At 39.0% G+C, this 26,546-nt stretch overlaps 1 long non-coding RNA gene across 1 annotated transcript; it reads right to left on the reverse strand.

Moving 5' to 3' along the window:
* Window positions 1–1,257: 1,257 nt before the first annotated feature.
* Window positions 1,258–3,813, reverse strand: LOC123607644. Its single transcript, XR_006716830.1, has 2 exons — window positions 3,621–3,813; window positions 1,258–1,530 (listed from the first exon to the last, which is right to left on the reverse strand). It is a non-coding gene; the product is annotated as an uncharacterized LOC123607644 (long non-coding RNA).
* Window positions 3,814–26,546: the final 22,733 nt, after the last annotated feature.

Raw genomic sequence — 26,546 nt, forward strand, 5'->3', positions numbered from 1 at the left:
ATAATTGGCCTCCTTATCTTTTGAATGTGTAGACTTAAAATCAGTTGATATTTTGTGGATTTGGTTGGGCCACTAAGCATAAAAATGGATATTTTACTGTTAGAAATTGTAAATAAGTTTATTTGGGCATCTGTAATAGACCTAATAATGGCCCCAAAGATGTCAGTGTCCTGGAATCTGCAAATGATACTTTCTATGGCCAAAGGAACTTTGCAGATGCAATTTAGGATATTGAGATAGAGAAATTATCTTGGATTATTCAGATGGGCCTAAAGCATAATCACAAGTGTCCGTACATGAAAGAGGCAGAGGGAGATTTGACTAGAAGAAGGTGTAGGAGATGTGATGATGGAAGCAGGAAGTTGGAGGAATGCAAGGAAGAAGCCACAAGCCAAGGGCTGCAAGTAACCCCTCAAAGAGGGAAAAGCCAAGGGAAGGGATTTTCCCTGAGAGCCTCTGGAAGGAAACTGCCCTGCCTACACCCTGATTTTAACCTAGTGAAACTGACTTCAGACTTCTGGCCTCTAGAACTGTAAGAGAATAAATTTGTGTTATTTTAAGTCACTGAGTTGCTGGTAATATATTTTGGCAGCCTTAGGAAATGAATGCCAGTTTCTACAGAAGTTCATGAAACATTTGGCTGACACAGTTAATTGCACGTGACATAAGTTATAGCGAGTTAGGAGTTTTCTGTAAGTCTGTGAGGGTTAAAATAAAACTGTAAATGGAGTGCTTGCTTATAGCAGTTGCTCCAAAAAATGTAAGTTAAACAAGATATATGTGAAATAAATGATTAGAAAATAGGGAACAAAAAAAAAGAAAAAAGAAAAGAAAAGAAAAAGAAAAAGTAGGGGACATGGCATGGTGTGGCGTGGTGAAACCAGACAGTGAAACTTGTAAAAGCCGTAAGAAAGAAAAGGCAAAATGAAACAGGGTTGAAATTGAAAAGGCCCAAGGGAACAGAGGATGGAATTTCTACAGGGACACTAAAGTACAAATCTCAGGGGCCCTTGGAGGCAGGATGAAGTTGTCATACCCCAACACTCCAGCCAAGCCCCCACTGTGGGGCAGAAGGATAAGGTGGAGCACTTATTCATTCCATCCTAATGGCTCACTGTGTCCCAAGCATGGACTTTGTTTCATTCCCCAGGGGACAAAACGAGGCAGGGTTGACTCAAATACACAGGGAGGTCACAAGTCTTTTTGAGTATCCTCACTAATTGAAAATTGTTTCAGTTCTTTTTAAATGGCAAAATATTAAATGCCAAACTTCTAACTTTAATGATTTAGGGATACTTTTACATGATAGCTAATACAAAGCTAAAGATTAAAGGGGATAACACATTCGGGTTCATAATACTCAGGCACCTCACCACATCTTTGTTCACGTCTACGTCACCTGTCTCCTAGAAGCAGCAAAACAGAAGGCCCAACAGCATGGATTCTGGAGTAGGAATGCCTGGGTTTGAATCCCAGATTTGCCATTAATTAGATTGGTGACTTTGGACAACTATCACTCAACTCCCTTATCTGCAAAACAGAGAAAATAATAATATCTATCACAACTTCTCATAAGAATTGAAAGGGTTAATAAATGTAAAACATGAGCAGTATCAGCGCATAGTAAGGGCTACATATTTGTTGAATAATGGTATTAAAAACTTCATGAGTGGAGTTCACAAGAAAGCACATTCATTTGCACTCTGTAAATTGACAAATTTTTCCAAAGGTTAGCCATTTTCCTGCTTGATATTTTCCATGCTTTCTTTCTAAGAGTCCCCATGATGAATTTCCATTTACCATTCAACAAATGCCCACAGAGCTCAGGCCTGTGAAAGCCAGTGAACCCATATGTTGCAAACGAGTGTCAATAATGGCGACAGGGTTTCACAATCTGTGAGAAGAAAGCTCACAAATGCAATCGGAAATGAGGCACTTCTTATGCCACTTCTAAATCACTTCAAACTCTTTCAGACTATAATAAAGTGCTGGGGGTGTGAATCATAGTTTTTGCCTCAAGGTGGAGAAGTAAAAATCTTACTGGCTTTGTCAGTCTGGCAGAACTGCATTCAAATCCTGACCCAGTCCTTACTAACTACATAATAGGCAGCTTAGTTAAACTTTCTTAATCTAAAAGGGGCACTTTGGCTGAGTTCTAAAATATACATATATATGCAACCCAATAATTCAGCAAATGATAACTATCCTTGGCTAAGTTATGATAACTTATCCTTGGCTAAGCAGCAATAGACTGTATATAGTTTGGGTGTTCAGAAGTTGGAGTATCTAGGAATCAGGTAACACATTTGTACATATGTATTTTTCAGTGAGGAAATGAAAGGAGTGCTACTTCAAGCCTGTCTTTTGGAAGCTTTTATTGGCCATAGTTTTCTGTCTTTAGTTTTGTTTAGCCTTTTAGAAGTTGATAGCATTCAGGCATTTCCTTTAGCAAATCTGGCACAAGCTAAAGAGAAAGGACATAAATATTTTTCAGTCTCTCTAGTGAAAGTGGATGTGCAACGTATGTGGCTAGTCAGTTACCACTTTCCAGTAACAAGGTCCCAGGCACCGGTTTCAGAAGACTTTATTCCCTGCTTCCCCCATGACTAACCCCAGAGGAGGAACTGACTCTGCAAATAGCTGGAATCATAGTTATTCTCTTCTTTTCCTGTATGACCCTCCAAGCCACCACCCCCACACACACGCACACACACAGATAATCCCACAGCCACATCAGTGTCAGGGCCCTGGATTTATTTTGTTCTCAAGGAAACTGATGCCTGAGAGAAAGAGTTTTTTGTCTTTCAAAATTTGGCTGCTTCTTCCTAAATGAGACCGCTTTTTAGAAAGATTTTCATGGTATCAGGTTAGTTATCTAAAAATACTGTGATTTCACTCTAGATATAAAAGAAATGGGAAAAGGGCTAAATTAAGATGACGTACTATTGAACATCTCATTTTTTATTACTTTATTTATTCCATGATAAGAACTGTCTGTAAGCTGGTGGTACAAATCACTGTAGGACAAGCATTATTACCCGTATTTTACAAATAAAACAGAAAAGACCCAGAGAGGTTAAAGGATTTGTCTGTGGTCACAAAGCTTTTTAGTAGCCAACCCAAAATAAGAACCGAGGACTTGGGATTGCAAGTTCTGTACTGTTTTTCTTTGCCATGTGCTCTTGGTAATTAACATGATCAAAATCTACTTAGAGGTTAGTGGGTACAACAAAATAAATAATTGTTCCTTTTGTTTGGTGAGTTTGTTTTGACCTAGATATTAAATTTCCTCAAGTCCCACTATCTTTAGTTATGTCTGTTCTTTTTGTTTTTGTTTTTGACAATATTTATGACTTTTAGACTGTCGATTTGTATTTAGGAAGATAACTTTGGTAACTACCAAACAGGAAGTCATCCAGGTCAGTCTGGGACATTTGTGGAAGCAAGGCTAGCTAATGACTTCAGATATGCAAAGAATAAAGGGAGACCAAATGATTTGGTTTACTCTTTGGTTTTTCCCACTCTTTTTAGACCCAATATAGATACCATCTGTAAAGGTCAGAGATACATCCTGCCTGCCGCTTTCAGCCTGTTTCTTTCCAACAGCATAGTCTCCTCACCATAATTCACTCTTCTTCATTCTTGTCTTGTTCTATTGAATAAGGGATATTTCCTTTAGTCTTGTTCTAATATCTCAAGATCAAAACTGATATATACTGGCGAATGACCTGGGTCCAAAGTTCTGGTGAGTCATTCCCTAAGACTAAAGAAAGGATAACATAGATATAGCTGTTAATCTCCTTTACAGTCCAGGTAAGAGGCTACTGACACCTCAGAATGGTAGGTAAATAGGAAAGCAAATGAGGAATCTTGAAGAATTCTAAATTCCCAAAGCAATGTGACTGTATTCTTCTATCTCTTCCCTTAAGTCTGTCCCGGGGGGGGGGGGGGGGAATGTATCCTTGTCAGCATTACAACATTACCATAAAAATTACGGTAATTTCCATCCCATGAAAGAAAGACTTGGGAGACAGAACATTGCCACACTATCTGGGGAGACTTTGTTTAGTAGTTGGTTGTTTATTGTTTTGCTTGGAAGTCTGAGATGGGTGGTAAGGGGGTGAATGAACGAATGGTAACGTCATAAATTATCCTGTGATTGTAACTGATTATGATAAACCTTCTCAAGGGGTCTGAATTCCCCAGGGAACTTTGCCCAGGATTTCTCAATTCTTTTGTGATACCATTGAGAGATGGTGACTTGGATAAAAGAACTCAAGAGGTACACGCAACTCCGTATGCTCTTCTGGATGCAGCTGTATTCTTACTTTGCTAAACGTGGTTGATACTTAAGAAACCCCAGCCCCATGACAAGGGTTTTGAATTTGTTTTCACTATTTGTACCTCATGATATGGTATGGGGATTGGGGAAATAATCCTTTAATAATGAGCCAGAGCTGGACTGATAGAAACATACTCTAGACCCTGATTGGTGAAGCCAGAGAGAGATGTCATTTCCTAAGAAACAGATAATAAGAGAGATTTAGAAAGCAGTTGCAGAATGAAGAGCAGAGAAGTGATGATGATTATTCAGAAAAAAGAGGGACATTGGGACTAGAGACCTAGAGGAAGACCTGGATAGTGATTATAGACATCTACTAATAAGGAAAGAGGGTCCAGTGGCTAAAAAGGAAGAAATAGTTTGGATTTCATCTGTTTGTACCTACAGACTAATTAGCAAGGACCCAACTGTCCCAGGGACCAGACTTAAAAGAAGTAAAGTTGGCGTGGTAGAAAAGAAGTCTGAGTTATTAAAGTATATCCAGCTAAATTATGCACCTGAGCTATTTGTAACTCATTTACTTGAGTATATATTTTATAGATAACATATTCACATGTAGTAAAAAAAGATCTTGTACTATAGACTGTAGTTGTGATTTGAATGACTTGCCTGAGCAGGATGTGGAAGAGGATCCTGTGTCTCTTGATGGCAGCCCCCAGGTCAGTCTAAAAAGAAATAAAATGTCTTGAATTTTGGTTTGCATTAATAGAAGGGATTCAAAGTAAATACAGGGTCTCCCATCTGAGGGGAGTATTGTTAATTTATTGTTAATTTAGTATCAATGCCTTCTTCTAAAGATGCTATAAATTGAGGACCCTCTAATGTTTTTTTAACCCATGGGTATTAAAGAGTAAACTGTTACAAATCAAACTCAGTCCTGCTCTTGATAACTTTGTGGTTATAAGACTAATTTTTGCATAGAGAGTGGTATAAAACTCCCATTTTCTTCCTCACAAGTTGGATTGATTCTTTAAAACGATAGCAAGAAAAATCATGAAAAGTAGCCCAAATACTCATTCCTTTATCTAATGTCTCATTGCTTAGCAATTTTCTTCACTGTCATTTTTCAGTGGGAAAATACCTAAAATTTATCTACTGAAATTCAACTGAACAGAGTAATTTAAAACAAATCAATAGGCATACTAATAATAAGGTAAACATTCAAATGCAATACAGCATTTGTTTCTAATTACCACTTCATCAAGTCCCAGTTACAAATTAAGTCTCTTTATTTCAATTAACAATTTAATGGTGCTTTAGAGAGATAAAGAATGTTTTAAAAAGAAACCAAACCTCTGATAAAGCAAACCCAATTTTCTCCCAAAAGAAAACATGGCAAAAGCATCAAGCTATGAGAAAAAGCCTGGGATAGATGATTTGTGGAATGTACTGTCCACCACAGCTAGGAGATGTAGATAATGTTCATTTTGTGTGTTTTATGTTTATTTATTTTAGAGAGAGAGGGAGAGACAGAGCATGAGCAGGGGAGGAGCAGAGAGAGAGAGGGAGACACAGAATCTGAAACAGGCTCCAGGCTCTGAGCTGTCAGCACAGAGCCCGACGCGGGGCTCGAACTCACGAGCTATGAGATCATGACCTGAGCCGAAGTCAGACGCTCAGCCAACTGAGCCACCCAGGCGCACTCATTTTGTTTGTTTTATTTGCCAGGACCTTCTCTCCTATTCTGTACACATCTCTTCTGATATCCTATGTGGGGGAAAGGCCAGCTAACTAGGTATGCATCTACCTAACAAATATTATTGAGCACCTGTTTTGTGCCAGGCACTTAAGTGCCAGGTCATGAGGATTCAGTGATGAACAAGACCTAGTTCCTTCTCTTAGGAACTTCTCTTATTTAATGGTAGAGACAGATATAATAGTCATAGTGTAATGTGTCTAAGACAGTAACTGAATAAGAACTATAATGAAGATTGATAAATTCATTTAAAGTGTTATATCATTTCATCCAGAGGTTTTTAAATGGACAGAGGAATATTTCTTCTCTCTCTCTCTCTCTCTCTCTCTCTCTCTCTCTTTCACACACACACACACACACAGACACACACACACACACACACACACACACACTGCTGCTATGGGTGAAATTCCAGGTGTATGTAGTAAAGTTGGTGATATGTTGATACTCATGTAGGGACCCACAAACTCTGTCTATAACAGTGAGCTTATTACAAATGTTAATTCCAATTCTTGGCTGGATAAAGCCATAGAATGTTAGAGCTTCAAGGAATTACTGAGTATATTTAATTGACTCATTTTATGGAGAGGAAACTGAGACCTAGAGGAACTAAGTCATTTGCTCAAGAAGACAAGGATAATCATTGGAAGTCAACATTAGAGATCAGCTCTCCTAATCCTTAGTACAACATGTTGGAGATACTTTGTTTTTACTCACAATGCTGGCATTTGCTTGTCATTATCTAACTTGACCTTTCTACAAACTCAGTATCCATAACTCTTACTCTGTCTGCTATGATGATGATGAAACCTTCCATGTCAGCAGCCACATCTGCTAAATGAAGTTATTACTTTTCATTAAAAACTTTTTTAACATTTATTTATTTATTTTTGAGAGAGAGAGAGAGAGAGAGAGAGAGAGCAAGCAAACACGGGGGCATGGAGCAAGGGCAGAGAGAGAGGGAGAGAAAGAGAATCCCAAGCAGGCTCCACATTGTGAGCTCAATACGGGGTTCAAACTCATGAATTGTGTATCGTGACCTGAACTGAAGTCAGATGCTTAACTGACCTAGCCATAGAATGTTAGAGCCACCCAGTTGCCCCGGTACTTTGCATTTTTAAAATAAGATTTAGAAGGAACAGAGAAACTCAAGATAGAAAGCCATTCTGAAAATTCTTAAGTAACGTCTTGTAGCTTTTTTTGAAAGATATCATTAACCTAAAATAAATGTCTGCTGGGCTTGTATTGGTTAATACATATTTTGTCTGATTCATGGATAGTGTATTAGTTTCCTGTGATCACTATAGCAAATTATCACAAACTTGGTGGCTTAAAACAATAGAGATTTATTCTCTCATAGTTGTAGAGGCCACAAATTTGAAGTCAGTATTGCCGGGCTACAATCAAAATACTGGCAGTGCCCACCACTGACTATCGGGGAGAATAGGGTACTTGACACTTCCAGCTTTTGGTAACTTTTACTATTCCTTGGCTTGTGGCTAAATCACTCCAGTCTCTTTCTCTGCGTAATACTGCTTTCTCCTCTTCTCTGTCTCCCTCTTGTTAGGACATATGTGAATGCCCTTAGGACCCACCTAGGTAATGCAGGATTATCTCCCCATTTCAAGATCTTCTGCTTAACCACATCTTCAAAGCCCTTGTTTGCCAATAAGATAACATTCACAGGTTCCAGGTTTTAGGATGTGGGTATTGGTGAGGGGCCGTTATTCAGCCCAGCACAGGTAGATAACTGGGTATCCATTCTTCAGTCAGACACCATGACACAGAATTTCTTCTGCTTTTGTTCCATTAATTTTGCACATAATTACTTTACTTGGATCTTTCGGGGACTTTTTCCTAGATTTTTTTTTTTGCTACATCTCTCAAAAATATCTTACAATTTTTCTCATGGCCTGTCATTTATGATTTTTTTTTTTCCTACGCATTTGGCCATCTATCTTGGTCAGTGCTCTGAAGTAAACAAAATCACTTTGGAACTGAATAAAAAATCAGGAAGAAGAATCAAGAGATCTTTGTTTTACATGTTAAAACTTTGTTGTTATTTGTGTCTATTTTTAGAGTCAGAGGTAATCTGACCATGACTGCTGTATTCAAGGAATCAGTGTTCTTACTCCCAACCACACAGGCAGATAAGATGGCTGGGTGCTTTCATAATCACCATTGATTCACTGTCAGATGGATCCATTCTCTATGACAACTTTTCAATATTACAGACTTTACCAACTAAAAAAGGCATCCCCTCATCCTGTGTACAGAAAAAAACATTGGTGAATAGGGATGACAGCCAGAAGCCTGTGGCCAGAAAATAAATATAAATGTGTCCTTTCATGCTGTGTAAGAACTCCTGGGCTAGAAGTGGACTCTTCAGTGTGTCTTGTCTGGTTTTCTGATTCCAGTTGATATCTAGGCATACAATGCAGCTTTATGGTGGCCCCGGAGGGCATCACAAATTGTTATGCATGAAGCATGGAGTTCAGCAGACAGGCCATTCAGGAATAAGACTTAGTATTGGTCAAGGACATTGGACTGAGCCACTGTGAGATGAGAGATGAGACTACTTCTGAGACGGGTTTCCTAAGCAGAGTGACTGGGTTCCATCCTCACAGGTGACTTCTGGCCCAGGTCGGAACAGAGCTTGCTGGTGGTGGCAGCTGCAGAGAGGAGTTAGTGGGAAGGACTGAGAACCAGACCTTTATTGACTACATTAATCCCTATGGCTGTATTTGCCAACTTCCTGCTGACTTTTTTTGTGAAACACAAGTTGCACTCCTCTCAAAGAGAGCACCTATAGTAAATTCATCTTCATTCACAGCAACTCAATTCATATGGTAAAAACTTAGTGCTGTTTGAACTTTTTGATTCCTTGTCAAATGTCAAATGTAGCATGCAACTTTTCCTATATAAATTCCTTTCCTATGTAAATGGTACTTAATCTTTTCTTGAAGGGTGAAGATGTGATCATATATTTTTTTTCTCCAGTCCAAAGAGAACCAGATTTCTCAGATTGTAAGTAATTTACTTTCAATATTCTTTCAAGAGAATTTCAAGAATTACAAATGGTAAGGTAATACTATTTAAAAAAAATTTTTAAATTTTATTTATTTTTGAGAGAGAGAGATACACAGAGCATGAACAGAGGAGGGGCAGAGACAGAGGGAGACATAGAATCCAAGGCAGGCTCCAGGCTCCAAGCTGTCAGCACAGAGACTGATGCAGGGCTCGAGCCCATGAACTGTGAAATCTTGACCAGAGCTGAAGTCAGACGCTTAACTGACTGAAGCCACCCAGGCACCCCTGCTATTTTTACTTTGGAATATGACAAGCTATAAAATCAAGGGAAAAAAAGGTTGAATGTGATCTCTGAAAAGACAGCTTTAGTGTATTGCAACAAAACAGGTTAGAATGACTAGAAGTCTTGGGGCCCCTGGCTTGTTCAGTTGGGTAAACATCTGACTCTTGATTTCAGCTCAGGTCATGATCTGAAATGAGTTTGAACCCGTGCCAGATTCTGTGCTGACAGCTCAGAGCCTGCTTGGGATTCTCTCTCTCCCTGTCTCTTTGCCTCTCCCCCACTCATGATCACTCTTTCTCAAAATAAAGTGAAAAAAAAAAAAAAAAAAAGAATGATGAGAAGACTTGGTTAACTGCATGACCACAGGCTTATCAGAGAGCATCTGTGTCCTAATAGGTTAAATGTAAAATAATATTGAACTTGTTGTGTTGTAAGGAGGCCATCCGTTTGTAAACAGGAAAATCCATGTTAGATGTTGTTGTCCACGTGGCTTAGTTATAATGGAGAAATGGTCTTCAGCTGTGTGATGATCCTCTTATAAATGAGTAGACTAGATCAACATTTACATTCAGGTTCTAGCTTGCCCATAATTTTCTTGGCTCCTTTTCCAGATCAAATGTGGCAGCAGTTGTGACTGAAATTAGTCTAACTGCTCAGACACCTGCACTTCTGTTTGGTCACCCTAGTCTCTTTTCCAAAGCTGAGTGCTGTGATCATTCATTCTCATCAGCATTGGCTGCTGTTATTGAGCACTCATAGGTGAGCATCAGCAGGTCCCTCAGAGAGCAGCTCCAAAGTCAGCAACCTATCATAAACCTACCAAGTCAAGAACACCTTCCAAGCCTTCTTCTCTCAGAGGCTGGAAGGAGAACACAAGATGATCAGGACTGGGAATGAGGGACTTCAGTCCTGCACATTCTCTATGTTTTGCTTGATCTCTCCAAGGGATAAGGAATGTTGTTATTGCTGCTATGGCCACTCCTCTCTTATCTCAGTCTTAGGGCAGACTGGACACAGTGCATATGGCCTTATTGGTTTTGAAACAATGACATTCTTCTGTAATAGTTTGTAAATAATTGTTGCCTAGGGCTCTGAATAACTCACATTGCCCAGGTGTCAGTCGCAGACTTCTCAAGTCCCTCCTTCATCTCCAGCAATGAAAAGGTCAGCCTGGCACAGTAGGAGGTCTCCAGATCTTTCTGGTGGCCTTTTCTGATTATGAATGGTGATTTGTTGTTTCTTTTTTCTTTTTTTAATTTTTTCTAATGTTATTTATTTATTTATTTATTTTGAGGGAGAGAGAGAGAGAGTGCACACACATGGGTTGGTGAGGGGTGGAGAGAGAGGTTGAGAGAGAGAATTCCAAGCAGGCTCCATGCTGTCAGCCCAGAGACTGATGTGGAGCTCAAACCCATGAACCATGGGATCATGACCTGAAAGAGACACTCAACCAACTGAGCCACTCAGGGGGCCCAGATTGTGAATGGTGATTTAAATACCTCTTCTAGCTGTGTCCCTTTTGGCTTTCATGATAATGCAGAAATTTTCAGGATAATGTCGAGAATATATTGCTCTCTATTTGCAAATGTTTAACTTCCATTCAAGAATAAATACTGATCAAGAGCTTACCATGACCTAGGCATTATTCCAGGTACTAGTGATTTTTCAGATGTGCATCTTATAGATATCACAGGAAATGATTTTGGCTCATTCTACCTTGAACCAAAGGGGGGAAAAACTTTTACAGATATTTATAAATCTACTATTTTCTACTGATTATGATAACCTCCTGTCACCATGACAAACCACATCCTTTAACAGGTGAGGTCAGCTCATTTGAAGACAGCTTCTCTTGGACCTTTAACTTCTTCATCCCTGAAATCATACTTCATGCAAATTTATGCTTTGAAAAGTCCAGGTAGTTAAATATTTACATATCATGTAGAAGTGAAGAGACAGGATCTTAAAACCCTGTTTTCCTGGGAAAATGTAGAATATAGCACATATATTCCAAAGCAATTGTGGGGAACATAAAGATAGACATTGTGCATCAACTGGTCAATGCAACATTAATTGCTTCCTTCAGAAAACAAGTCATATCCTTTTCAACCTCAGAAAACCAGAAGTATAGTGATAAACACATTTAATAAGTTTCCTGCCTGTCCTCATATTTTCCCCTCTATTTTTCTTATAGAGTTAGATTTCTGCAAAAGTAATACTCCTTAACACTCTGTCACACTTGGGCAGACACTTTGTGAATTTAGATGCCACACAAATTCCAAGTATATTGTGAGGTCTCTGAGTTGCTTGATAAGATTTGTATACAGTTCACACCTAGTTAATGTATGATTAAATGAATATCCAGTAAAATACAAATTAAATTGGCTTTCTATCAACAAACAGGGTTGCAAGAATGACTTATTAAAACCTGCACATAGAGAAGAAGAGCTTTGTCACAGTGAGTGTGTTTGTCAACCTTATAATGAGTCATAGATTTTCTTTTTGCTTTAAGATTGGAAATATCCCAGTAAAAGAAAGAGTTTGGAAAGCTGTAGAAAATAACTGGACTGTCTCAAGTCCTCAGAAGTAACATTGTGATCAAAACTTTCCCATTGTCATAAAGGTGTGTGCTTTGGGGCAGGGGTGAGGGAGAAGGAGAGAGAGAGAGAATGGAGAGATAAAGAGAAACAGAAGCAGAAAGAAAGCATGCACACTTCAGCAGGTCTCCTACAGATAAGCCTGACTTCCTGAGTGGCTGTGGGGGCACTAGTCGTGGATACCAAACACTATGTGATATCCATTGCATTTCAGTCAAGAAGTTACAAAACAGCTCTGAATATTCTCTGTATATTTCTTTCCATGTGCCTGTTCAGGATGTGTCTTTATGACACAAACAATTTTTAGCCATGTTTATCCAGTGTTTTTCTTTTTCTCACAGAGACTACCATTCTTTTGCTCTACAGTTTACACAGTGTTCCTATCCCCAGTTGCATACAATCCTTACCTCACAGTTACTGGTAGGTCTATTTGGGCTGGTCATAAAGCCACCAGTAAGCATGGGAGCTTTTTGGCTCCAGATGTAAGGTAACAGTTGTGCTCATCTGGGAGCTCAAGGCTGGAGGAGGACAAAGCAGGGTAGCTAATTCTCTGGGGTTTTGCTAACCACAGCATCCTTGGCCGATTGGATTGCTATTGGGAATCTTCTGATTCATACATAGAACATCAGTGTCCAAAGCATCACAAAAATCAAATGTGGTAATAAGTTTTTGCTTTAGAGCTACAGCATGGCTGTTTGTAGTAGGGTTGAGGAATAGATACATTTATTGTCTCAAAGAGCCATTCTTGTGGGACCCAGAAAATGGTTGTGGTAAACCGTTCCAAATACTCTATGCAGTCAAGGCTTAGTTACCTCAGTTATAACCAGTATGATGGCTCTCCTCAGAGGACTATAAAAATTAAATAATCATCAAGAATTTGCAAACATAAGCTCATGGAAATGTCTAGCAAATATGTCAAACATAAATGTTCGTTTTCTGGTAGAAGAATGAGAAAGAAGCATATTTTATTGGATTCTTATGAGTGCTGAGAGCCTGACCAGACTGTGATTGACTGGCTTCCATTCACTGAATCACAAAATCTCACAACTGGCATTGGGTACCTTGAGAGCATCTGGTTCAAATAACTTACATTGCAGATGAGAAAACAGAGGTTCTGATGTATTAAATTACTTGCCTAGGGTCATACAGCTTGTTTATGGCAGTGTCAACACTAGAAGCCCAAATTTTATGATGCCATAACTAGTTTCTTTCCCGGAAGTCCAGATGGACCTATAACCTGGAATTAGTACCTAGGAGAAAGATGGTAAAGATGTCACCCTGAGTCCTGACAGATTGGTAGGAAACCCTGACTGAGTGACAGGGAATCCTGGAGTTTGCATTAAGCAGGATTTTGGAGCTATATTCAGGCTGATCATTAAAAAGCTCCCAAGGTTAAATACCATTTCTGTCATGGAGGAAAAAAAGGAAGAAAGGCCAGATGCCACACATTTCTGATGTAGGAGCACCCCGTTTTCTTATGGTCATTTTCAGCTGTGTTTAAACTAGAGATGATAATTGTAGGAATTGATTTTATAACATTTCAATGAGAGAAGACTTTAAAGAATAAGTCTGGACTTAAAATTGGTGATAAAATATTGTCAAGTCAACACGTGCCTACTGTTTGCTCCAGCCTGTGCTGGGAAAGATGAGAGCTACAAAGAGAGTAGGAAAAAATCCATATATTCTGGTAACCTATACCACAGCAGAGGGAAAATCACTTAATCCTCCTAATGGTATCATGGTAATTTTATATCAACACAGTATTTTACATTTTCAAAGTGCTTTCAATGCATTGTCTTATTTCATATAGAGAGGGCAAAGGAATATGTGATTGTGTGCTTAAATTTCATGGCACTCTAAATTTTGTGGCATTTTGTAGATGTTTTAGGGAAGGAAATCTTTGAAGGGGAGAGAAGAAGGAAGGGAAGTTTGATTAATAAAAAAACCAGCTAAAAATAAAAGCAATATGTAGTACTTTAAATGATCAGTTGATAAATATTTTATTCAGGTATTCAAATGAGAGCTTCTTTGTCAATAAAAAGTGACTACATGGAATCAATAAATTTATTGTAGGGGTTTCTGGGCAGCTCAGTCAGTTGAGCAACTGACTCTTGATTTCAGCTCAGGTCATGATCCTCAAGGTTCATGGGATTAAGCCTCAAGTCTGGTTCCGTGCTGATAGCATAGAGCCTGGTTGGGATTCTCTCTCTCTCCCTCTCTCTGCCCCTCCTCCACTCACGTGTGTGCGCATGCTCTCTCTCAAAATAAATAAAATAAACTTAAAATAAATAAATTTATTGTACACATTTCATTTTTCAAAATATTGCTTTAAAATTATCTTCATATTTCATGGTCAGTTGCTTGGCAGTCTAAGCTATGGAGAGACAAGATGCCTTTAGAATTCTCAGCATTCCTAAATGAGAAGCCAAAGTTCAAATCAAGCCATTCAAGCATTATTTGAATCATTTCAAATGTTCTCAAACAATTCTCTGGCTGCTGATATCTGTCATTCAGTGAACAGAGAAAAAGTAAACTCAATTGGATCTACATTTCATTTATTTTCCATTGGAGGAGAAAACTTCCTACTGCCTGAAAAGTGTGTCAATACTAAAATATACCACAAAATGCATTTCACCAAGAGTTATTATGACTGTGATCTTCTCAATGGCCAAAATGTTATAGGGAATGGAACTATAGTTGGTCTGTTCCTCCTCAAGTGGGTCCAGTAGATTCATGTTTCTCAAGATGTTGTTCCCAGGCACCTTTAGCAGAATCACATGGGGTTCTTTTCCTGCTGAAATGCCAAAATTCAATTCACTGGATTAGAACCTCTGAAGATGGTTTCTAGGAATTTAATATACTCTTAAGGGATTCATATATCCACTGAAGTCTGAGAACCATTATCCAAATTTCTCCTGATGTAGTTTGAGAGATCCCAAAGATGCTAGCCAGGATCTTGTCTTCCCTAACAATATGTCAGTCAGAAGAATGGTCAGTTTTCAGTGTGTTCTAAAGCCTATAGATGTGAGACTGGACATCAGTCAACTAACAGAGAACCACAGGTGTCATATTATGTTTCCTAAAATCACCTCTTCTGATGAGAAAAAAACACACCCTTACCCTGAAGCAGGTCATGATTAGCAAATCATAGTCTCTTACAAATTTGTCTCTTTTCTTTGAATACTGGCCTCTAAACTTCCTTGATGTGATAGACATATAGATAGTAGATAAATAGGTAAATACATAGACAGACGGATGAACATCCCTCACATCCACCACCAGTGACAAAACTTACTTTGCAATCCAGAAGCCACTCAGTTTGGTTTTGTGAGGATTCATTTGAATTGCCCACAACTTTTAAAGGGAAGCTGTCATACACTCAATGTCCTGAATTGTAGGGCTGCTGCTTTTTTACTTCTTTCTTCATTTTTCTTTTTCTTCTCTATTACTTTATTTCTGTTTCACTTTTTATAAGGTCCTATGTTTCTGGATATAATGGATATCTCTAAAATCTCTCAGTGATTGGTTTATTAGAAAATACCTCCTTCCCCTTTCATAAAAAGTCAAAAGTTGAGAATATTGCTGTGAAAAAAAAAAAAAAAAAGCAGATGCTGACTCTTGCTGATTCTATCAGCCACGGGTTGTGACAATCTCTTAGAGGTGGCTATTATCAGATGCATCAAATCGTAATATCAAGCAAGCCCAGCAGAAAACCATTGTAAGATAGAAGTGGTACATCCTGAATTAGGCAAAAGAAGGGCCAGATGACACAAGTAAACTTCACAGGAAGGTAGCCCAGAGCCCCTAGATCCACCACCGTTGCCCCATACTTTCCCCCTCAGTTCACATCTGCAGCCACATAACCGGTTGATGGAGGAGGAAAATGGTTGAGTTTTGTTCACAGATGAATCTGCTCATTATATGATATGTGTGAAAGATTATAATGAATTGCTGTTATACTATAGCTCTGTTCGGAGATGACTCTTAACAGTGGTGAGAGTTTTACCAGTAGGCAAAACTTTGGGAGGTGCACCTGGTTATCTATTTTATGTGGAAAGAAAAATGGAACAAGATAATATGTAGAGACTGAGAAGCAGTGGCAAGTGGCTTGGCTGGTTGGTCAGGGCCTAGGAGAGAAATGGGAAGATTGGGGACAAAGCAGAAGGTTGGAGAATAGGCCTGAAGGCATACATATAGAGGTGGGCACAAAGTATTAATTTCTTTGTACTGCATGATAATGCCTACTAGAGGGCATTCTGCATGGGAGCAATACTAAAAAAAATGTAGGGTACCTCAGCAAGTTGACATGGCCAGCCTCTGCCATTGGCTGCCCTAGTGCTGACACAATGGGCACATGAACAGAGTAGCCATGTTGGCAGAGGTGGAAGCATGAGCCTACATTAACCAAAGCTTATCTAGCAATTACTGAATGCCCAACCTGCCAACAACAGAAACCAATAGTGAGTTCCTAATATAGCACCATTCTTTGGGTAGAATTAGTAGCCATTGATAGCACGTGATTATCTTGGATTCATTCCCCCCAGGAAGGGGCAGTGGTTGATGGATATTTTGGGTATGAGATTGCCTTTCCTGCTTGTACAGCCTCAGGTAGTACTGCTATCCTATAGAATTCTGAATAATACTATATTGAACCAAGGAACTCAGTTTGTAGCAAACAGTGTATAGTTAGCGTTCTCCTGAGAAACGGAACCAATAGGGTGTGTGTATGAGTTTTATTTATTTATTTGTTTGTTTATTTATTATAAGGAATTGACTCACATGATTATGGAGGCTATGTAGTCCAAAGTCTGCAGAGCTAATGTCCCAGTTCAAGTATGAAAGCCAGCAGGCTGCTGTAGAGTCAGGAAGAGCTGAATGCCCCAGTTGGAACAACTTCAGGCAAGACGAAACAAGGTTTCAGTTTGAAGACAATCAGTTAGGGGAACTATCTCTTAGGGAAGAGTCACCCCTTTGTTCTAGTCCTTTCACCCTTCAACTGATTGGATGAGGCCCACCCACATTAGGAAAGATAATTTGCTTTACTCAGTCTACTGATTCAAATGTTAATCTCACCTAAAACACCCTCCAAACAGAACACAGAAACACCCAGAGCAATGTTTGACCAACTCTCTGGGCATCCTGTGCCCAGTCATATTGATACATAAAGTTAACCATCATAGAGAATGTAGCAGTGGATGTATAACCATAGGATCTACATACACACTGAAGCTGCTAGCCGTATAGAGTGATAGATGACCTTTTGAATGAATAGATGAGGCACCAGGTGGAAGATGATACTTTGCAAAGACAGTACAACCTTAAATCAATGATCTTTATATGGTGCTATGTTCCCAATAGATAGACTGCCTGGGTGCAGAGACAGGTGCTATTTTCAGGGACCAACCTCAAGAATCTGTGCTTTCTGTCTCTTAAACTTAAGGAATTTTGGTTTAGAAGTCCTGGTTCCTATAGGAGTAATGTATTTTTCAGGGAGGCTAAAAGACTCCTATTAAACTTTAAACATGGCTGCCTTTTGGTCACTTCAGACTCCTTGTACCAAAAGACCAGAAGGCTAGGAAAGATGTCACCTGTAAGAAATAATTGATCCTAGTAATCAGGGATAGACAGGTCTCTTACTGGGACAAGAAGCCCTACATGGAGGAAAGGAAGAATGCATTGACAACTGGGTGATCCACTGGAACATATCTCATTACTACCCTGTATGATTTTTTATGGCAAATGGATAAGTGCAGCAGTCACAATATGAAAAGACACAGTGACCAGGGGCTCAGACCCTTTAAGAATGAGTGTCTGGGTTGCCTCAACAAATAAATTGATGTAATAAATAAAACAGCTCTGTTCATATCTGTAATTCATAGAATTCTTGATGCAAATGTCACATATTAGGCAGAATATAGTAGTAGTAGTAGTCATGCCCTAAGTAGATCCCACATGATTCATATAGTACTCCAGCGTTTTCCTCTAGGCCATTCTGAACTAAGAATTTTCTTAGGTTGTACAAAAGATGGATTTTGGAGCTATTGCTGGGTTCAATTTATGTGTCCAAAATAGAGCAAACTCTCTTGCCAGAAGCATTTAGAAATATGGATATGGTTTGCTTCTTTCCTAGGGGCCAATTTATTGGCTCTTTATCAAAATATACAGGATTATTTTGTAGTCTCAAAAAGGGAGATGGGTAAATCTCACTGTGTTCAAAGTTTAACAGATATCTCAAACTGTTTTTCAAATTGACTGCAAACGTAAAGTCACAAAGCCTTAAGGCAAATGTAAGCTGAACCTCGCTGGCTCTTCTTAAAATACAATACATCCAAATACTGCTATTTTTTAAAATGTCTGGGACAGCTGGAGATATTTCAAGAGGAAAATTGGAAAGATATTTTTTTATACCTTTAGGCAAGAGTGAATTATTTCAAACACCAAGTGGTTCAAAATCCCATTGAGCTCAAGAGGCTGGGCTTTCTTGGATTTCTAGTGGGCACTGCATTTGGCATAATAAACTTCCTCTCCTGCTTCATTTCCTCTGCCTCAGATAGCCACATGCCCTCTAACCAGCCCTTGAGACAGACCTCAGTGCTGAATGATGGATAATCGTCATTTTCACCAATTCGCTTTAAGAACTATGTTTAGTTTCCAAGTACTAAAACAACATGAACGGCTCCCTTAGGAACACAGTAAAAATACAATCAAAACAGTTTACATTTCAAAGGTCAAATTCATAATTCTACACCGCAGCCTAGTTTTCTCCCCATAGGCAATGTGGTATTACATACACTATGAAGCACTGCATTCACACGTAAGGATTAGTCATAGGCTGTCAGAGCTGCCAAGGACCTTGGAGATTATCTATTTCTATGCCTTTCTTTTACAGATGAGACAAAAGGCTCCAGGGAAGTGATAGCAGAATGGAGAGGAAAAGAGACATAAAGTCAGATACACAGAGTTCTTAAGTTTGTTCATAGACAGGTTGTGACCAGCCTACTTATTGAGAGCATTCTCATATACAGTGATTTTCCCCATTTCCTTCCCTTGCGTACTACCTTTCCACCACCAATCCCACCTGCCCTGCAAGCCCTCAATCTTGTCGCCTCTCTCAGCAAGCTTACATCTCTGTGAAGCCTTAAGGTGTTAAGTTAGAACAGCTCTTGGGGTAGTTACATTTATTAATGGTCTTTTGCATCAACTTCTTTTACATAAAATGGTTGAGAGCAAAGCCCACAGTTGCTGGCTGGGTCTATGATAGGAAGCAGTGAGCTCATTGTGTCTCCTCTTTGTGTTAATCACCTTATATGCGGCTCCCAACAGCCAATGCCCTCCTTCTCTTAGGCAGAACTGAAAAAGGTCCATCATTGTTTTCTTATCTAAATCCAAGCGCTGTGAAGTGTTTGTTTATCCACTCCAACCTGTCCTGTAACACTTTCTGTCCTTCCTAAGGCTTCCTGAGCTTTTAGCCTCTATCCCAATACCTTATTACCTCTGTTCCTCTACCTCATCTATATTCTTTAATTAGTGACAAGGGTCATGTTTCATTTCTTAGTTCAGGGAAGTCTCAGACAAAAATCTTTAACAATCCTGGACCAGGATCTGGGGTCTAGGGGTGGGAGACTGGGATCTCTTCTAAAATGTGGGGGGAGGGGTTGATGGGTCCCTGGAGCACTGAGACTTCTGTGAAAAAAGATTGAACCATGAAAGGCCTTTTATACATATCTTTTTAATGTTGTAAATTTTAAATGCTTTGAAGCTGTGATTTCACCACACAGAAAAATAGTTTTCTATCAGGCATTTTGTATGGGGCAAATAGTGAGATGTAGTGAATAATCAAATAAATAGCTTACATATGTTTTCTTTATGATGTAGACTTTGTCATGTGCAAAAGAAAGACAATTTGGCCTAGGTATTTGTTTAATGAAGGAGCTGTTGCAGTGGTCAGCACCATAGCAGATCCATTTAGGAGGCATGGATGAAAAACCTGTGCTTTAAAGGCACCACCAACTGGAGGGGATAATGTAGATAAAAAGCAGGGGCCTTGGAGGCAAAAAGTCCCAGGTACCAAACCTATTTCAGCTTCATTTTGCATAACATTACACAAATAGCATAACCTCACTGAGCCAGTTTTCTTATCTACAAAATATTTTAACAAAATCTACTCAATTAGTTTGATATAAGGATTCAATAAGATGATTCTATCTGCAAGAATTTTTTAATTTTACATATATTTATATCTTACAAAAATATATTTTACATATATAGGCACATATATTAACATATTTATACAATGCCTACTTTATTACATGATATATAGCCAATAAACGGATTATTTTTAGTAATCAAAATAAATTTTTAGAGACTGAAGTTAGTATACACAGTGGCAATACTTTTGACAATTTATTTTATTTTTTTTTAATCTTTGTTTATTTTTGAGAAAGGGAGAGACAGAGTGTGAGCAAGGTAGGAGCAGACAGAGAGGGAGACACAGAATCTGAAGCAGGCTCCAGGCCCTGAGCTGTCAGCACAGAGCCCGACGCGGGGTTTGAACCCACGAGCTATGAGATCATGACCTGAGCCGAAGTCGGTTGCTCAATCGACTGAGCCACCCAGGCGCCCCAATCTTTGACAATTTAAAAACTATACTATGACGTAAATTATAAAGGCATATTCTGTTCTTTTTTTCTATCACTATCAGTGCCACATTAAAAAATAATAATAATTGTTTTTTTCTTTTATCTCCATATCTTTTGCTATGGGTAAACAGTTTGGAAGAGAAGAGATGAAGTCTAGGAAACTCATAGGCTAGATGATTAGGCAGTGAATAACTGAGAGTCAACTGAAACGAATGTGATTTTATTTTAATGACATCACAGGTTGGGATCACATCTACCAATCAGATCATGTACCCACTACCCAGGTCAAGAAATGAAGTATTACTAGCACCCTGGAGATCTTTTGTGCTACTTCCAGTCTCTATTCCTCAGGGTAATCAAATCCTCACTTCTATCACCACGAATTAGTTTTACATGTTTTAAGAATGTATGTAAGTTGGTATAAGGTGCCTTGTTAGTGCAGTAGGTAGCACTTCATTCTCAGTCTCATAAGTTGGTATAAACGTTCTCTTTTATGTCTGATTTCTTTAGCTTATCATTATGTTTTTGAGATTGACCCATCTTGTTGCATGTACCAGTATTTCCCCCCAAATTTGCTGCTGTGTAATATTCCATTATATAAATATTTTATCCAGATTCTGTAGAAAACATTTGTGTCGTTTATAGTTTTTGGTTGCTGTGACATTATTGTATATCCACTTGGCGTATATATGTACACCATTTCTGTTGAGTATATAATTTGGGGTGCAATTGCTGGCTAATAAGGTATGTATAAAAGAAGCCAGATTTTTTGACTTTGGAATGAATCTCAGCGTATAAATATCTCAGCATAACTGGTCTTTCTTCTGATATACACAGCAACAGAATGTCAATGTCTGTTGCTTATTAGATGTACCATCTTCAGTAAGTCTCAGAACCTTCACAGGTGTTCCCTTTGTTCAAATTGCCCATCACCTTCCTTTTGTCTTGAGTAACTCCTACCCATCCTTCAGGACTCAACCTAATTCTCACTTCTTCAGCACAGCTTTTGCCTATTTTCCCAATGTAGATTTAATTTGCTGTTACTTCTTCCATAGAAACCTGCACTTTTCCTTTTTAAAAAAAATATGTATTTACCTTAATTGTAAGTGTAAGTGATCATTTTTCTAAATGCTGGTTTGTCATCTACATCATTAGATAGTAAGTTCTTCAAGGGTAGAGACATCATTTTCTTGCACACCACGTGTATTTGGGGTCCCTAACACTGCCCTGAGTTTCAGTAATTTGCTAGGAAGACTCACAGGACTCAGAAGATATTAGTACTCACAGTTATGACTTGTTAGAGTGAAAAGCTACCAAGCATCATCAGCAGAGGGAAAACCAAGCACAAGCTTCCTTGCCCAGTGAATCACACGGACGCACCTAATTTCCCTAGGAATGCACTGATACAGTACATGTGAAATGTTAACAACCAGAGAAACTCATTAAATATCAAATGTCCAGGGTTTTTATTGGGGGCTGGTATTATAGGCAACCTCTGTCTAGCACATGCCCAAATCCCAGACCCCCCAGAAACAGAACAGGTGTTCAGTATAAACCACATGGTTTGTATAAATAGTGGACAGTGAGCTACTCTTATCAGTTCTGGGATGGAAGGAATCGTCCCCAAATTTACATTCCCAGATTCCATGGATGGTGCTCAAAATAAGGGTTTAGTTCAGTAAAGTATCAGGAGATACTGAGTAAAAACTTTAAATACTTTTTTTTTTTTGCCTTTCCTCAATTGCAGGAATTTCAGAAAGTTGTATAAATCTCCAAGGTGGGATGGGGAGATAGAGTATATAATGTGTCCTAAATTCTTTGACCATGGAATACTTTCTTTCCTCTCTTATTTTTAAAGGATTAGTGTTCTGTGAAGAACATGCTGACAAATGCTGTTCTAATTCCAGCCCTTTCTCTCAGGCCAGTCACCTTAGCATTCTGCTGACAAGGCTCAGGGTGCAACAGTCCAAAGCACACCTTTCAGGTTTCATAGAACATATTAGAGTTACAGTTGTTTAGCCTATTAATTCTCTTCCTTCCTTCTCAGCCACTTGTAATCATGACCTTAACCCTGTAACACACATCAGTGATTCTGAATCACAGATAATGGAAAATTAAAGGGGTTAAGCATATATATTCACTGATAACAAGACAGTATTTATTTAGCATCCCACCTTCTATGACCCAATTTCTGTTTCTCAGCCGAATTTTGTAAAGGTAACTTAGTTTTGTGAAGGTAACTTAATTGAAACTCATTAGCATGTTACTGACCATACAGCACAAATAGTGTAGAACAGAAGTAATTAAACACAGTTCCAGTTGAAAACCTACATTCAGGTCCTTTTCTGTTTTCTTCACGGCTTCTGGAGTTGAGAGTACTGAGGTGAAGACTGTGTCAAAGAGGTCATAAATAAAGCCACTGCTTTGGATAATTAATATATAGTGCTATGATATTTTTCAGGTCGAGACTATTAATTTTTGAAAGAATGCTATGTGTATTCATACAGGAACTCCTTTAGAAAAATGGCTTTCATATGAAAGTTTGAGGAACACCTTACATTTCTTCCCAGGTTAAATTGAATAATTTTAATACAAAGCAAATTAAGTAAAATACGGCCCAGGCTTCTTTGCAAAGCACTAGTTCACTACGTTTAGCTAGATGTATGTTTGATGAAAAACCTTAATTTTTTTCATAGGTGGAGGAACTGAGCCAATAGTTGTTTGTCAAACAATCCAGACCGTACATTTAGACTCCTCAGTCCCTTCTGAATGTATTGGTAAGTTAACTGGTATCAAGTCTCAACCACAAGCAACGAATGTTAACAATGCCCTAAAGACTAACAATTTTTTTTCCGATCCTGAAGATAGGGACCAGGTCTTATATTTTTATAATGAGAACAAAAAAAGAACTGTCTCAAAATGGTATTTGGTTAGAGTCTCTTTTTTTTATCCACTTGTGTGACCTAATAATCACTTACCAAAGGCCACACCTCCCAACACTGTCACATTGGAGATTAGGTTTCAACATATAACTTTGGTGGTGGTGGGAGACACAAACATTCAGTCTGTAGCAGGAATGGTCCACCAACTTGGTGCATCAGAATTAACTGGTATTTTTTTTTTTAATGGAGGTTATGGAGCCCCATCCCAGATTTGCTTAATCAGAATCATTAGGAATAAAGCCTAGACATCTGCAGTTTTAATATGATTTACATATGATTCTTATCACATAAACTTTGAAAATAACCTTTTCAAATGACCACAGATGGACAAGATCATATCCTATTCTCAGGGCCAGGTTAGATGATTTGCAGCCAGGTTTTGACAGATGGGTATGACTTTAAAGTTAAAATGGAAAGGAAAGGATATTCTAGTTGGAAACAATGGCATGGGTGGGCACACAGAGGCATAAAAACGAATTATATTTATTGGAGACAAGGTATAATGTAGAGGAGCAGTAAAGAGAAAAATGAGAAAGCACACAGGAGTCAGACTGTGACTGGTTGTCTCACTGGAAAACATCCCCTTTCCATAACCAAGACGATCCCTTGTGTGTAGTTGACGTAGGCAAATAGAGCGAACTTTATAGGTTCAAAGACAGAGAGAGATTCTGCTTGGGGGTGGGGGAGCGGGGAGGGGAGTGAGGAGAGGAGAGTTTTCTGTAGTGTATGCATTGCTTTGTTTTAAATTGTCTATTTACTTATTAATATTCAGCTTTGATCTAAAAATTTAGGAACAAGCTCTGATGATCTAATTTTGTTCACAGAATTAATAAATGAGCTTTGTTGATGTGTCTGCATTCTAACATCCTCTGATAAAGCTCTGCTAATCAGCCGCTGTGGTGGATGAAGATAAGCACACAAAGACTGTGATGTAGTTGCCCTCCCTTTTTATAATTAACTTTTGAATTTGTTGTGCTTTTTAGGGTCTAAAATAAAATGGTAGGCAGTGGAAGTTTGATCATCAATTCCATTTAACAGCACCAATGAAGAGTAGGTCTTGCTAGTCTACTTAATATTTTATTTTTTAAAATGTAGACTTCTAATCCTATCAGACTTTACTTTTTCATGCTTTTTCACTCTTAAACTACTTTAGCTCCAGATTCAGGAATGTTTGCAGATTACTGTGATTGAGTGCATGGGTTAAACTTTGAATCAGCCATGCATGGTGGGAGGCCTGTCCCCCCGTGAGAGCAATCTAGTACAGGGCTGCAAGCCCCTGTGACTGCCATGCTGGAAGGATCCTACAGCCACACTCGATGGTTTTCCCTTATTAGGTATTTTTTCCATCAAGTGGTGTCCCCACTGCAGTGCTCCCCACTGCCTCCACTAGTCATGCCATACAAGGCTAACCCAGACTGAGACTAGTTGTTTTTGTTCAGATGCCAGCATGAGCATGGGTCCCGGAGAGAGTGTGGAAGAATAACACAGGGCCATGTTGGCACAGAACATGGCTCTCCTGAAGCTCCTCTTGGACTGCTTTGTAAGGGGGTTGTGGTCACGATAGCTTATACTACTGGCCTTTCCACCACCAGATGCTAGATATTCAGCACAGGAATCTTTAGACGCAGGCAACCTAGTGTATAAAAATGGCATACCACATGCTTAAAAAGAGAGACAATTCATCCGTGCTCAAATAATGAGGGCTTGATTTTGGAAGCCTGACCATGAGTGACTGAATTCTAATCTGTTGCTGAGAAGTGGCACTTATCTGATTTGAAGCATAAATAGTGGTATAGGAAATGATTTCAGGTTTAAATTTTGCAGTATCAAATTCAAATTTATCAACAAAATATATAAAACCTCCAGGATGATAAATCTGTGTGAAGCTCAACCAGTAGACCATAGAGAGCACAAATTGAATATCCAAGCCTGAATGTAAAAGTGACTCCACAGCTCCAGTGCTTCATCCCCCAAATAAAAACATGGGATTAAGCAAGTCATTATGTAGCTGGAGTGACCAGGTCCTTTTCATCACTTCCAGGGATTCTTAGCTACTCTTCTGCAATGCTGGGTTCTCAGGACCTACTGCTAGTGGAGCCTGGGCACTGGGCCACTGTCGCATCTGTGCACAACCCAGTAATGGCACGGCACAGAGCTCACGCCAGAGCTCACATGGCTTTGTACTCTTTCTGGTTTCCTACCATAGTTTCACCTCAAATTTCAGAGCCTTTGATGACGCTAATGTTGTTGTGACTGAAATAATTGATGAATGATTTGAAGCCATTTTTGAAAAGCATGAAGCAACTTGTCATCCTGGTTTAACACCCAAGCTGTTATTTGTAAAAACTACTTTAACCTCCTAGTTCTCTCCATATTTCCTCTTTGCCCAGAAGCCACAGTCAACGGCAGCAATTGCTCTGTGTCTCCCAGTGTACTCATGTAGTATCTCCCCCACCAGGCATGGAACAACTTCATTTCTACCCTCATGACTGAGGCAAGTGTGAGTTTTAGATAGAATAGGCAGAAGTTTCTTCAAAAGACTATTTGTTCCTTGGTTCTGGTATATTTTCTTGTTCAGGAGTGCCCCTGCCAGGCAGGTCATTTCTGCTCCTCTTTCCCTATACTAGAGGAAGCCTAAAGTGGCTTGAGGGAAAATCATGCTATTTAAAGCCTGGTGGGTAGGTATTGGTTGTATGACTGTGATCACATTGATAAATTTGGTTGCATTTCAGTTTTCTCCTTTATGAGACTAAGACTGGGTATGAGAAGTATCTCATGCAGCGCATGGCACAGAGCAAGTACTCGTATCGATGGCTGTCAGTGTCCTCATTATTGTTATCTTTACTTATTAATGAGAAGGACTTTTTAGAGCAGGCGGACAGCACCAGGGAGTCACCAAATCCCCATAGCCTGCATCCCACGGATCTATAAAATAAGCCATCTTGGAGCAGTGGCAGGGTAAATGGAGTCACTGAACTTGTTCTGGCCCCTGAAGCCATCCCAGAAATCAAGGTTGG

Source organism: Leopardus geoffroyi, chromosome A2 (genome assembly GCF_018350155.1).
Source record: "Leopardus geoffroyi isolate Oge1 chromosome A2, O.geoffroyi_Oge1_pat1.0, whole genome shotgun sequence".
Classification (NCBI taxonomy): domain Eukaryota; kingdom Metazoa; phylum Chordata; class Mammalia; order Carnivora; family Felidae; genus Leopardus; species Leopardus geoffroyi.